General features: G+C 43.8%; 1 protein-coding gene across 1 annotated transcript in view; it reads right to left on the bottom strand.

The window, feature by feature from the left end:
- The window catches only part of FRMPD1 (FERM and PDZ domain containing 1), a 146,304-nt gene extending 133,153 nt beyond the window's left edge, over positions 1–13,151 (bottom strand). The window contains exon 1 of the mRNA XM_031934003.1: positions 13,043–13,151. The gene's annotated coding sequence lies outside the window, so the exon portion shown is untranslated. The remainder of the gene's footprint in view (positions 1–13,042) is intronic.
- Positions 13,152–13,605: the final 454 nt, after the last annotated feature.

Consider the following 13,605-nt stretch of genomic DNA (forward strand, 5'->3'; position numbering starts at 1 on the left):
AAAGAAAGAAGGAAAGAAAGAAGGAAAGAAAGAGAGAGAGAAAAGACAAGACTAGAAAAGGTAGCAACCCTGCAAGGTCAGACAAGCAAGTCTTGGCAATGTTCACCTAATACCATCCAGGGCAGAGGGGCTCTGGTTAAGAAGGAGATTTGGGTAATTCTAATGACAAGTATCTCCCTATTATAGAGGTCTAGGCCAGATGCCTCTAAACATTCTTTTAATTTTTTTCCCCTTATTTTAATTCCAAACTTATCAACCAATCTAATTATAGCTTCTCATGTAGATCCACCTACAAGAAATAAATTCATTAGCCATTGGACTTAGGCATCCCTTGGCAATTGTATTTCTTGCCATGAGTTAATAAACTGACACCTGATTATAATATGACTTCTCATGTGGCCTACTTAATTGGCTAGAATGCTCTAGTCATAGGCCTTGAACATTTGAAACCTTCAGCAATTCTAGTTTTCCTTGTAAATTAATAAGCTAGCATCCTAGTTATGTACAGTAGCCTTGTGAGCCTAGACACCCTTGAGTGCTGACAAATTAGACTTCTTAACCTCAGGGGCAAAGGGCCAGTACCTGGACCCTGCAAGTTCATTAAGGTAATGCCCCACTGTGAAGGTTTTTTGGGAAACGTTTCAGCTGGCCTTTCCCTGGAGTCATTCAGTCAACTTCATTGCCCACACCACTCCTTTTGAAACACTACAGAAGGAACTGACTCCCCCGTGCAATGCAGGGATTCCCTCTATGGCAAAGCCTACCAACAGATGAATACGAATAAGTCCACATTCTTCATCCTGCCTGTCTCATTGGGATCCCAGCCTGCCTTCCCCATGTTATTTCCCAATTCTTCTCCATATGCGCTCTGAATTCCAGACTTGGTATCTTTGCCTGTGTTGTCTATTTCTGCCTAGAATAATCTTTTTCCCTCTACCCCTTAGTTCCACATGCCAAATCCCATCTTTGATTCAAGACTTGGGCTAGGTGTCCACTCTCCACAACCACTTCCATGATTGCTACCCCATCTCTGAAGTCCTATAGATCATTCCTGTTCACTTGCGTTTTCTACCTATGTTAGAGTGATGCCATAAGAGGTCTCTAAGAATCTCAGAAATAAAGTCCCCTCTCTGCTGACAGCATTTTTCCCTTGTAAGAAAATCTTCTTGGGAAGTCAGATTCATTCAGTCTTTCATTTATTTATTTAGTCATTTGACAAATATTTCCTGAGTGCCTCTACGTGCCAAGCAGTAGGAGGCAAGGGTGGATAAGATGGACAGAGCTTCTGCCCTCATTGCAGCTTCCAGTCTAGTGAGAGATAACAGACACTAAATAAACAAATAGTTAATAAATTATGGCTGTAATAAGTGCCATGAAGCAGTACATGGTACACAGTTCTCTGAGAGTACAGAAGAGGCTTTCCAGAAAAGTTATCTTTAACTTAAACCTGCAGGTACATAGGACCAAGAGAAGAAGAGAAGGTGCTTGAAAGAGTGTGAATTGAATGATCTCAGTGGCCAGCGTCACTGAGCTGTGGCAGCCTGATGTTTTCAGTTGACTGGTTGACTACCCTGTCTTCAGATAATGCTAGGAACAAATTTAAAAATATTTTTCCTCTGCCCCTCCATTTTCTAGCTCCAAGCAGACTATCCCCTTTACACAAACAGCCAGCAAAGTATCATATGATTTGTTGTATTTAAGCTCTCTGAGTTATAACTACATTCCTATTAGCCCATTGATTTTGTTGGTTTGTTTCACATTAACTTTTCCTAATTTCATTCTCAAAGGGTAACATTAACTTCATGCTTTAGGGAATCTTATTGTCAATCTCATCTACCACCTGTAAGGTACAAAAATCTTTGTTTTGTTATCTATTGCATCTGCAGTGCTATGATGCCTGTCACGTACATAGCAGGTGCTCAGTATATATTCACCAAGTGAATGGATGGATGGATAGATTAATTTTTTTTTTTTTTTTTTTTGAGACAGAGTCTCGCTCTGTCACCCAGGCTGGAGTGCAGTGGCGCGATCTCGGCTCACTGCAAACTCCGCCTCCTGGGTTTATGCCATTTTCCTGCCTCAGCCTCCCGAGTAGCTGGGACTACAGGCGCCCGCCACCTTGCCTGGCTAGTTTTTTGTATTTTTTTAGTAGAGACGGGGTTTCACCGTGTTCGCCAGGATGGTCTCGATCTCCTGACGTCGTGATCCGCCCATCTCGGCCTCCCAAAGTGCTGGGATTACAGGCTTGAGCCACCACGCCCGGCCGGATAGATGAATTTTATCTTCCCTCTTACACCAGGAGCACACTACTTGCCTAGTTCACATTTGGGCTCCTCTGGCACTTAGGACAATGTCCTGCACGTGGTAGGTAATCAATCAATAAGTTATTTGAAAATGAAAAATCACCTTGCCTTTGCTTGAACATTTTCATGACTGGAAAGAACTTCTTGCTTTTTGAGGCAGTTGGTGCTAGTTGAACTGCTCTAGCTATTAAAGTTCCTCCCATTCTCAGGTTAACATCTACCTCCCTACTGGTCCTAGTTCTGTCCTCTGGACCCATGAAGGACAACTCCTCATCCTCTGCCCCATGGCAGCCCTTCTGATATTGGGACAGTGACCAGGTTCTCATAGTTACTTAAAAACAGGACATCTCAGGCCGGGCGCGGTGGCTCAAGCCTGTAATCCCAGCACTTTGGGAGGCCGAGACGGGCGGATCACGAGGTCAGGAGATCGAGACCATCCTGGCTAACATGGTGAAACCCCGTCTCTACTAAAAATACAAAAACTAGCCGGGCGAGGTGGCAGGCGCCTGTAGTCCCAGCTACTCGGGAGGCTGAGGCAGGAGAATGGTGGGAACCCGGGAGGCGGAGCTTGCAGTGAGCTGAGATCCGGCCACTGCACTCCAGTCCGGGCGACAGAGCGAGACTCTGCCTCAAAAAAAAAAAAAAAAAAAAAAAAAAAAAAAAAAAAAACAGGACATCTCTCCAGTGTGAACTCAAATCCTTTAAAATACTTTGAAGTAGGCTGGGCACACTGGCTCACGCCTATAATCCCAACACTTTGGGAGGCCAAGGCACACAGATCACCTGAGGTCAGGAGTTCGAGACCAGCCTGGCCAATGCAGTGAAACTTTGTCTCTACTAAAAATATAAAAATTATCCCAGCTATTTGGGAGGCTGAGGCAGGGGAATCGCTTGAACCCGGGAGGCAGAGGTTGCAGTGAGCTGAGATCGTACTACGGCACTCCAGCCTGGTGACAGAGCAAGACTAAGTCTCAAAAAAGAAAAAGAAAAAAAAATTAGCTGGGCATGGGGGCACATGCCTGTAATCTCAGCTACTCAGGAGGCTGAGGCAGGAGAATTGCTGGAACCCGGGAAGCAGAGGTTGCAGTGAGCTGAGATCACGCCACCGCACTCCAGCCTGGGCAATAGAGCAAGACTCCGTCTCAAAAAAACAAAACAAAACAAAAAAAACTTTGAAGTACTCCTAGCATACTTCAAAGGAGGACACAGCCCTCATAGGTTTGTGGGTGTTCTGAACTCTCACAGAGAGCCACTGGGCAAGCAGGTTCTCTCTCCAGGTCAGGAACCCAGACTGGAAACAGTGCTAACAATAATGAATGTTTACTTCACAATTAATAATGGTTTACTGGTCAATCCACATCACACCCCTGAGATATAGGTCAGGGTTTCCAGGCCTATAAATGGTCGAGGAAATGAAGCAGAACACAAGGGTTTAAGTGTATTTTGCATACGTGCTGGGGCCTGAGTGGAGGACAGAACCACTGAGCTGAGGGCTCAGGAAATCAAGAGCCTATATCCAGGTTGATCCACTGGGAATCGCCACTGGCCTCTCTCCTAGGCTGAAAGAATCACTGTAGGTCCAATGTCACTATAACCAGATCTGTGAAATGCTGCACATTCTAAGATAAGGAGTAAAGGGAAAAAAGAAAACAGAAGATAGACATTGAAGGCTTACTGTGTGCCAAGCTCTGCATTAAGCTCTGTGCACTAACGTATGTCAAAAATGTTTCCAAATACAGCACCTTAAACATAACAGACCCAAAGCTATGCATACAGGTTTAATACTATTTGAAATAAAGGGTGTATTACCTGGAGGCTCAAATATCTTTTTGTTACACATAGCTTTTATTGTAGTGGGATTTGCTCCAAATCCTCCTAGAACCAATACACTTGGGCAAAAAAAGAGTCTACCAAATAAAATAAGTGCACATATTTGATTTCATCAATTTCATTGTATCATAAATGCATAAGACATTTTTAGTGATTCCCTCTGAAAATCAGAATCCTTTCAAAATCATTTTATAATTTGAAGAAATCTCTTCTTTATATTAGATCTTCAAGAGTAAGGCTTCCTGCAAGCAATGATTCTTAACCTGTTGGGAGACTTCGAGTCCTTTGAGAATCTGGTGACAGCCCCATGGGCTGTCCCCAGAAGAACACGTAGATTCGCATAAGCACAAAAAAACTGCTTATACAATTTCAGGGTCGGTGAACTCAAGGTTAAGAACCTCTAATCTCTCACATACACGGCTGATGAGAATACAAATTTTTACAAAGGTCAAGAAGGGAAATTTGGCAATAGCTATCAAAATTACAAATGCTAGATCGGAGGGCATTTGTTCATCAATAGGGGACTGGTTAAATACATTTTAGTTAAATAAATTTTAGAATGTCTATACATAGAATACAATGTATCTTTGTTTTAAAAAAAGAATGTGAGGCCGGGTCTGTAATCCCAGCACTTCAGGAAGCTGAGGGCAGATCACCTGAGGTCGGGAGTTCGAGACCAGTCTGACCAACATGGAGAAACCCCCATCTCTGCTCAAAAAAAATACAAAATTAGCCAGGTGTGATGGCGCATGCCTGTAATCCCAGCTACTCAGGAGGCTGAGGCAGGAGGATCTCTTGAACCCAGGAGGTGGAGGTTGCAGTGAGCTGAGATCACACCATTGCACTCCAGCCTGGGCAACAAGAGAGAAACACTGTCTCAAAAAAAAAGAATATGAAAGTTATTAATGTACTGATATAACATAATCTCTAACATATATGATATGATAAATGAAAAAAGAGAGATATAGGACAGTGTAAACAGTATACCATTTGTTGTTGTTGTTGTTGTTTTGTCACAGTGAAACTCAGTCTCTAAAAAAATAAAATAAAATAAAGTCAAGCAAGTCCTAAACCTCACTTTCCTCATTTATTCAGTTATTCAACAAATGGAGTGTCTCTTATGTGCTAGACATTGTTCTGGCCACTAAAGATACTGCAGTTATAAAAAAAAAGAGAGAGACAAAAATCTCTGCCCTTGCTTGAGGGATGGATATCCCAATGACTCTGATTTGATCATTATACACTGTATGCTTGCATCACAATATCACACATACCCCGTAACTATGTACAACTATTATGTATCCATAATGATTTCAAACTCAAAAAAAATCTCCACATTCATGGAGCTGACATTCTGTTGTGGGGAGAGAGACAACAAATTAAGAAAACTATGTAGTATGTTCAATGGTGGCAAGTGCTGGGAAGAAACTAAAGTTGGCAAGAAACATGAGGACTCCTGGCCGGGGGGAGTTGTAAACTAAATGGGGCTTCAGGGCAGGCCTTTCTGGGAAAGTGACATTGGACCTGAAAGACAGGCAGCTCCAAACCCTGTGGATAGGGTGGTGGGGAAAGCAGTCCAGGCAGAGGGACGAATCAGGGCCAAGACTCTGGGGCCCTGAGTGGGCTTGGCTTTCCTGAGGAAGAGCAAGGAGGCTGGAGCCCAGGAAGCTAATGAGGAAGGCTGAGGGAAGGACAGCCAGTGAGAGAAGACACGGGCCCCTGCGGATCCTTTGTAGCCACTGTAAGGGCTTTGATTTCCACTCTGAGTCAGATGGGAAGCCGCTGAAAGGTTTTGAACTTGCATTTTAACAGGAGCACTTTAGCTACTGTGATGAGAACAGACTTGAAGGGGGTGAGGGTGGAAGGTTACTGCAATCATCCAGGTGAAAGGGGATGGTGGTTTGAAGCAGGGAAGTAACAGTGGAGGAGTGAGAAGTACTCTGATTCTGGATATGCTTTATGAAGGTGCAGCAACAGGATTTGCTGACCAGATTGGATGTAGGGTGTGACAGAAAGAAATGAGTCAAAGATGACTCCAAGGTTTTGGGCCTCAGCAACCTGAAGGCTGGAGTTGCCACTACCTGGGATGAGGAAAACTGAAGGGGAGGAAGTTTCTTGGGGGCAGAGGAACGAGAAGGAAATATTAGGAGTCAAGTTTTAGACGTTTTAAACTTGAGATGCCTTTTTTTCTTTCTTTTCTTTTCTTTTTTTTTTTTTTTTTGACGGAGTTTCACTCTTGTTCTCTTGTTGCCCAGGCTGCAGTGCAATGGCGTGATCTCAGCTCTCTGCAAATTGCGCCCATGGGTTCAAGCGATTCTCCTGCCTCAGCCTCCCAAGTAGCTGGGATTACAGGCATACACCACCATGCCCAGCTAATTTTTTGTATTTTTAGTAGAGATGGGGTTTCTCCATGTTGGTCAGGCTGGTCTCAAACTCCTGACCTCAGGTGATCTGCCCGCCTCGGCCTCCCAAAGTGCTGGGATTACAGGCCTGAGCCACCGCGCCTGGCTTGAGATGCCTATTAAACATCCAAACAGAGATGTTGAGTGGACAGTTGGATGTTTGGTCAGGAATTCAGGAGCATGGTTGGACTGTAATAATATTCATCTGTAAAACTGGGATAATATAATAACACCTACATAATAATACTTATTATTGGGAGGATTAAATAAGACAATCCATGTAAAACTTTCAGTGTACACAGGGCCTAGCACACAATATGCCCCCAATACATTTCTGCTATTATTCTTATTGAAATGTAAATATTGTCAGTATTTTTATCATTACTATGAAGTTATGAATGTGGTTGCTTTTAAGATTAATAAGTTGTTTCTGTGTCAATTCCCAGGAATGATTTGCAAAAGAAAACTAAGTCTTGCCAGGCACAGTGGCAAGTGCCTATAGTTCCAGCTACTTGAGAGGCTGAGATAGGAGGATCACTTGAACCCAGGAGTCCAAGTCCAGCCTGGGCAACATAGTGAGACCAACTATCCTCCCCCCCATCTCAGGAAGGAAGAAATATAGTGGAAGAAAAGAAGGGAGGGAGGAAGGAAGGAAGGAAGGAAGGAAGGAAGGAAGGAAGGAAGGAAGGAAGGCAGGGAGGGAGGGAAAGAAAGGAAAAAAAAAGAAAGAACAAAGAGAGAAAGAGAAAGGGAGGAAGGAAGGAAGGAAGGAAGGAAGGAAGGAAAGAGAGGAAGGAAAAGAAAAGAAAGGAAGGAAGGAAGAAAGAAAGAAAGTAAAAGAAAGAAACAGGAGAAAGAAAGTAGGCAGTGCCTTTGGAATTGGTTTCCAGGCCCCAGAGTTTAAAACTCTGAAGAGTTGGGCATGCATCCTAGTCTGAAGAGTTGGGCATGCATCCTAGTCCTTTTAAGTTATGCCATGTTTCTTCAATAATCAGTATGTTACTTCATCAACCCAGAATTTATGTCAAGCTTTGAAAAGGGTTTGACATGGAGGATGAGGCAGTTTATCAGGAGAAATAGAATACCAGCAAGGACCCTGTGGGGAAGACATTCCTAGCCTGTTCATGTAGGCTTGGTGACACAGGGTTTAAACGGAATGAAGCATGAGAACTGACTACCCCATCTCGCCTTCAATAGCTGTAGATGTTATCTCTGGCCACAAGTTTATCTGGCTCCTTTTAAAATTGATTTAAAAAAGCCACGACCCATGTCTTCCTGAAATAGCAAGCTTTTCAGAGGAACTTCCCTTGAAGAAGCACACCCTTGCTATCGTCTATTAATTTATTCAGTGTTCTTTAGCTGTTTTATGTTGGGGAAGTAGAAACGAGAGCTGGTATGGTTTTATTACACATTTCTATATCTTTTTTTTTTTTTTTTGAGACGGAGTCTCGCTCTGTCGCCCGGGCTGGAGTGCAGTGGCCGGATCTCAGCTCACTGCAAGCTCCACCTCCCGGGTTCACGCCATTCTCCTGCCTCAGCCTCCCGAGTAGCTGGGACTACAGGCGCCAGCCACCTCGCCCGGCTAGCTTTTTGTATTTTTTAGTAGAGACGGGGTTTCACCGTGTAGACCAGGATGGTCTCGAACTCCTGACCTCGTGATCCGCCCGTCTCGGCCTCCCAAAGTGCTGGGATTACAGGCTTGAGCCACCGCGCCCAGCCTCATTTCTATATCTTTGAAGCAGCGAGCTTCTAACATCAAAACCTAAACAATGAGGTTTCTCATTATTTTCACTTCTCTTTGAATTTTGACTATAAATCCCTGACTCTGTAATTCTCCTTAATATCTATGACAGGCTTGATGCTCAATAACTACCTATTAAGAATCCTCCTAATCTCCATTTATATGCAAAGGAAAGAGATGTTGAAGTGGTTCAAACAGTCCAAAAATGCTTGTGTAACAAATAGATGACGAAGGTCACATATAATCACAGATCTTGTTTGATGAATTTAGCAATGGCAACACAAGCACATGGATACAGATGGATGTACCAGTGAGAGAGAGAAGGAACAGTAACACGAAGGAGGCGCTTTCCCCCCAATCCTTGTTTTTTTTCCATCTTTAAATGAGGCCACGTAAACTGAACTGACTGCTGCTAATGAGGAGGTCATTGCTCAATTAAACCTCATGAAACACCACTTTCATTCCTCTCCCCTGATTCTTTTGTTTCTAATGATTTTTTTTTCTTTTCTTTTTTTTTTTAGATGGAGTCTCATTTTGTCACCCAGGCTGGAGTGCGATGGTGCGATCCCGGCTCCCTGCAACCTCCGCCTCCTGGGTTCAAGTGATTCTCCTGCCTCAGCCTCCCAAGCAGCTGGGATTACGGCACGCGCCACCACGCTTGGCTAATTTTTGTATTTATAATAGAAACGGGATTTCACCATGTTGGCCAGGCTGGTCTCGAACTCCTGACCTCAAGTGATCCACCTGCCTCGGCCTCCCAAAGTGCTGGGATTATAGGCATCAGCCACTGTGCCCAGCCATGTTTCTAATGATTTCTATATTCATGGTTACTATGCTTCAAGCAGTGGCTTCATGTGAAAAAAATAAAAACAAAACCCTTCTTCCTTCTCCCAGGAGTCAAGCACTAACCCTCAGGGTCTCATAGCCCAGAAGGACATGTGAGGGGCCAAGGGCTCCCTTACATCTACGGTTCTGTGCGGACACCCCTACTCCAGCCTCTCTCTGGCTGTGTGTCCCAGAACTCTGGGTGGAGGAGAGCTAAACAATCCAGAACTGATCATTCTGAACTGAGCCAGTCAAGCTGATTTGTGGCAAGAATTTAATAAATTCCTATCCTGTATCTGTTTTTCTGTTTTAAAGGGAATCATTTTTGTTTTCTATTAATTTTAAAGTAAATTTTAGTTTTATATTTCCAACCAAGCTAAGAAGGAAAAGGAAAGAGTTTTATGCATATTCAGCATCGTGGTGACAGAAGAAATTGCTATTTAGCAAGCGGTGCTTTATACACCAACCTCCCTTTGGCTTTAAAATTTGAACTCAGGGCCACCAGAAATATACAGGTGTCTTTTTTTCCATGGGCAGTGTGGCCATAAAGTTTGTCATCCAACCCAGAATACTGCTGAGAGTGAAAAAAAGCAATACAAAGAATGCCACCAGTACAACAAGCAAATCAGACATCACTTTCATCACCAAATAAGTCCCTAGTCTACAACAATTTTTTCATTGCTCAAGAGGCTTGATCCAATAGACGGTTCCACGGCTAGCACACAGAATAAATGCCCTCTTCCACTGGGATAAATATGCCCTACTGTTTTAAGAATACAACAGCAGGTTTCTTTCCTTCTCCCTTCTCTTATCCAACCATCTCTACTGCCATTTTAATTACAGAGTCCTGTCGCAGATTCTGTCTAACCAGACCTGCCATAACCTTAGCCCCTACATCCTTGATCCAAAAAGTTCATCCAGGGGTCTAAAGATTATACAACCCATCTTCTGAATTTAGTTAGTGGGCAGTGAGCTGAATATTTAAAATTCCATAAGGCTGAGTGTAGTGGTTCATGCCTGCAATCCCAGCTATGTGGGAGGCTGAGGTGGAAGGATCATTTGAGCCCAGGAGTTCAAGACCAGCCTGGGCAACAAAGTGAGACCCTGCTTCTACATAAAATTTAACAACTACCTAGGCATGCACCTGTAGTCCCAGCTAATCAGGAGGCTGAGGTGGGAGGATCCCTTCAGCCCAAGAATTTGAGGTTGTGGTGAGCTATGATCATGCCACTGCACTTCAGTCTGGGTGACAGAGTAAGACCTTGTCTCAGTAAGTAAGTAAGTAAGTAAGTAAGTAAGTAAATAAATAAATAAATAAGGCCGGGTGCAGTGGCTCACGCCTGTAATCCCAGCACTTTGGGAGGCCGAGACGGGCGGATCACAAGGTCAGGAGATCAAGACCATCCTGGCCAACACGGTGAAACCCCGTCTCTACTGAAAATACAAAAAATTAGCTGGGCGTGGTGGCAGGCACCTGTAGTCCCAGCTACTTGGGAGGCTGAGGCAGGAGAATGGCATAAACCCGGGAGGCAGAGCTTGCAGTGAGCTGAGATCCGGCCATTGCACTCCAGCCTGAGCGACAGAGCCAGACTCCGTCTCAAAAAAATAATAAATAAATAAATAAATAAATAAAATTCCACCAGAGTGATAATATGATTTAGAATTAGTCTTTCTGCTGTATAAACCAGGACAGAGGTCTAAGGCAATTTCCAAAGTCCTGTCAGATAGGTGGCCTTTCTCGCCATTAGCAGGGGGCTCCTCTAAGGCACAGAATATGCACAATCTAATTCTATATTCACCGTGGCTAGTGCCCAGAGCAGGGGCTGGTGTAGAGTGAGTTCTCAGTACGTGCTATGGAATGATCAGGCTGCTTTCTCATCTCCACATCTCCATCAGCTCTGGGTTCTTGAGTGCCCATGTTTTCCTCCCCCTTTCAATGCAGTGAAGGAGAGTCCTGCCATGATCTGTCAGCTGGCTGGGATGAGCTTTGTTGCAAGCCCTTAGGGACTGGCTAGCATTCTGCTTCTCCCAAGGATTGTGCTGAGCCAAAGAGAGCCTCTCACAGATTCCAGGTACCAGGTTTGGGCACAGGCTGAGTCTGCTGGGTTCCATTCAGTTCAGGAACATCCAAAAAAGTCCATTACCTTCCCAGCCCCAGGCTGGGTACTGGAAGCACAGCCTGAAAGTCATATACAACATTGAAAGGTTATATATGCACTGAAGCACGGTGACTAACAGCAACAACTCCACAGTGGGTTTGTATTCCAGCTCCACAATGTACTATCTGATTATCCCTGGGTGAATATTTAACCTCTCTATGCCTGACTTTTCCATTTGTAAAGTAGAAATAATAGAGCCTGCCTCAGAGGGTTGATGTGAGAATTACATTCAATGATTTAGAACCATGCTTGGCACAGCAGAGATGCTCAATAATGCTAACTATTACTATTTTGGGGTTTTGGTTCCTCTTCCTGCGGCCCTAATGCTTGGCCCACTTCCCTTCATTCTCCCTGGTTCTGGCTGGTTCCCCCATTTTTCAGGAGGATCTTTTCTTTGCTCCTGGCCCACTTCAGTGCTGAGGACCAAGGACACACATCTTCACGCTAACATTTGGCTGGTGCCTTGTCCATCAGGATTTAAATCTGAAACCTTTATGAGGTTAAGCAATTATCTACCATCCCTGAACACAAGTGAATCATTACATAACTATTTTTCTAAGAAGGAAAGAAAACTTGGTCCACACAGAAGGAGGACCAGATTTGGAAAGAGTTGCTCTGAGCCAGAAGCCCCTGTTTCTAAGCATACCTTGTGACTACATATTTCCAGTTCTTTCAGGGACAAAAGTGGGCGTTTCCACCCACCTCTCAGAAATTCTGATACCAGTGAACAAAAAGAATCTTCTTAGGATTTTTAACAATCAGGCTGTTATTTCTTCTTTACCCACCCTAAGTTCTCTACCAGGTACTAGATCATCTTAACTAGTAATGATTGGTTATATTTATTCGATTAGGCAAATGGACACTTTTCTTTGTGCTTCCCAAGAAATCTTTAATATAATCACCAAAGCCACTACTACCTAGTCAAGAAAGGTAAACTTGGAAATAAACTGGATTTTTTCACTTAGATTAAGAAAATTCTGAATTTTTATAATTTTATAGTTCATAGCCTCAAACTCCAAATAATTTTAATTCACACACTTAACAGTTGCATTCAAAAACACTGCATTGCTGCCATGCTTGCCCTAGCCAAGTTCCAGGTGGTACTCTTTGCATCATCTCCAACACTTAAATTATAGATAATTTCAGTGAAAAGCAAATAATAAAAACTATTAGGCCAGGTGCAGTGGCTCACTCCTGTAACCCTAGCACTTTGGGAGGCCAAGGTGGGCAGATCACCTGAGGTCAGGAGTTCAAGACCAACCTGTCCAAAATGGAGAAACCCCGTCTCTACTAAAAATACAAAAAATTAGCCGGGCGTGGTGGCACACACCTGTAAGCCCAGCTACACGGGAGGCTGAGGAAGGAGAATCATTTGAACCCAGGAGGCAGAGGTTGCAGTGAGCTGAGATTACGCCATTGTACCCCTTCCTGGACGACAAGAGCAAAACTCCATCTCAAAAACAAAACAAAACAAAAAACCTATTAGCCAATAAACATAAAAACCTCCTGAAATATGGTCATTCTATTAAGTACAAATCACCACTGCTCTGCCACCCACCTCCCCTACTCCAGTCCTTAGGAATGTTTCCTTCTGATGGATCTGGGTTAAATCCTTAAGACATAACAGTTGAACTATTGTGTCCCAAAAGTCTGTACTTCCAGGATGACTTAAACACATCTCTGACCTAGCTCGTTTTTTTTGGTTTTGTTTGTTTTTTTGCTAACGATGTCTGCTGACCTGAACCAATGGTCAGCTGCCGTATGCTCCTAACACACACTTACCTCCTTCCTTCCACCAGTGTCCACAGTCTTCACACTGATCACCAAATCCCAGCATCAATCCTGGAAGAGATTGTAGAGACCGGCCAATCCAAGCCCTCATTTTACAGATTTGGACTCTGGAGCAACTAAGAGATAGACACTTGGCCAGGGTCACACAGCTCATTAATGCAAGAGCTGGGACTAGAATTGCTTAACTGGAGATTCATCTCCCTGTGGTGTCATTCTTCTTCCAACTGGTTCTTTTGCCCTCTGCCCTAGTTGGCTTTCCTGCACTCACACACAGTCCACACCCTCCTGGGATTTGGCAGCAGCCTGTGAGGCTCACCTGGAGTGAACTAACCCAGCTCAGCTGGCCTGGGACTCTACCTGCAGAGGAACAAGGATCACGTGGCTCTCCCGGAAACATAAACATTGTGTGGGGATGCAAAGGATGTTCAAGTATATCCATCACCACAGGTCTGCCAAGTCTTCCATGCTGGGAAGCAAACAGAGCTTACAAGTCATTTCTAATATCTGAGACTGTTAAGTTCTTTCTTCCTATAATTTCAGGTTACCCTGCAATA

Source organism: Piliocolobus tephrosceles, chromosome 14, assembly GCF_002776525.5.
Source record: "Piliocolobus tephrosceles isolate RC106 chromosome 14, ASM277652v3, whole genome shotgun sequence".
Lineage (NCBI taxonomy): Eukaryota > Metazoa > Chordata > Mammalia > Primates > Cercopithecidae > Piliocolobus > Piliocolobus tephrosceles.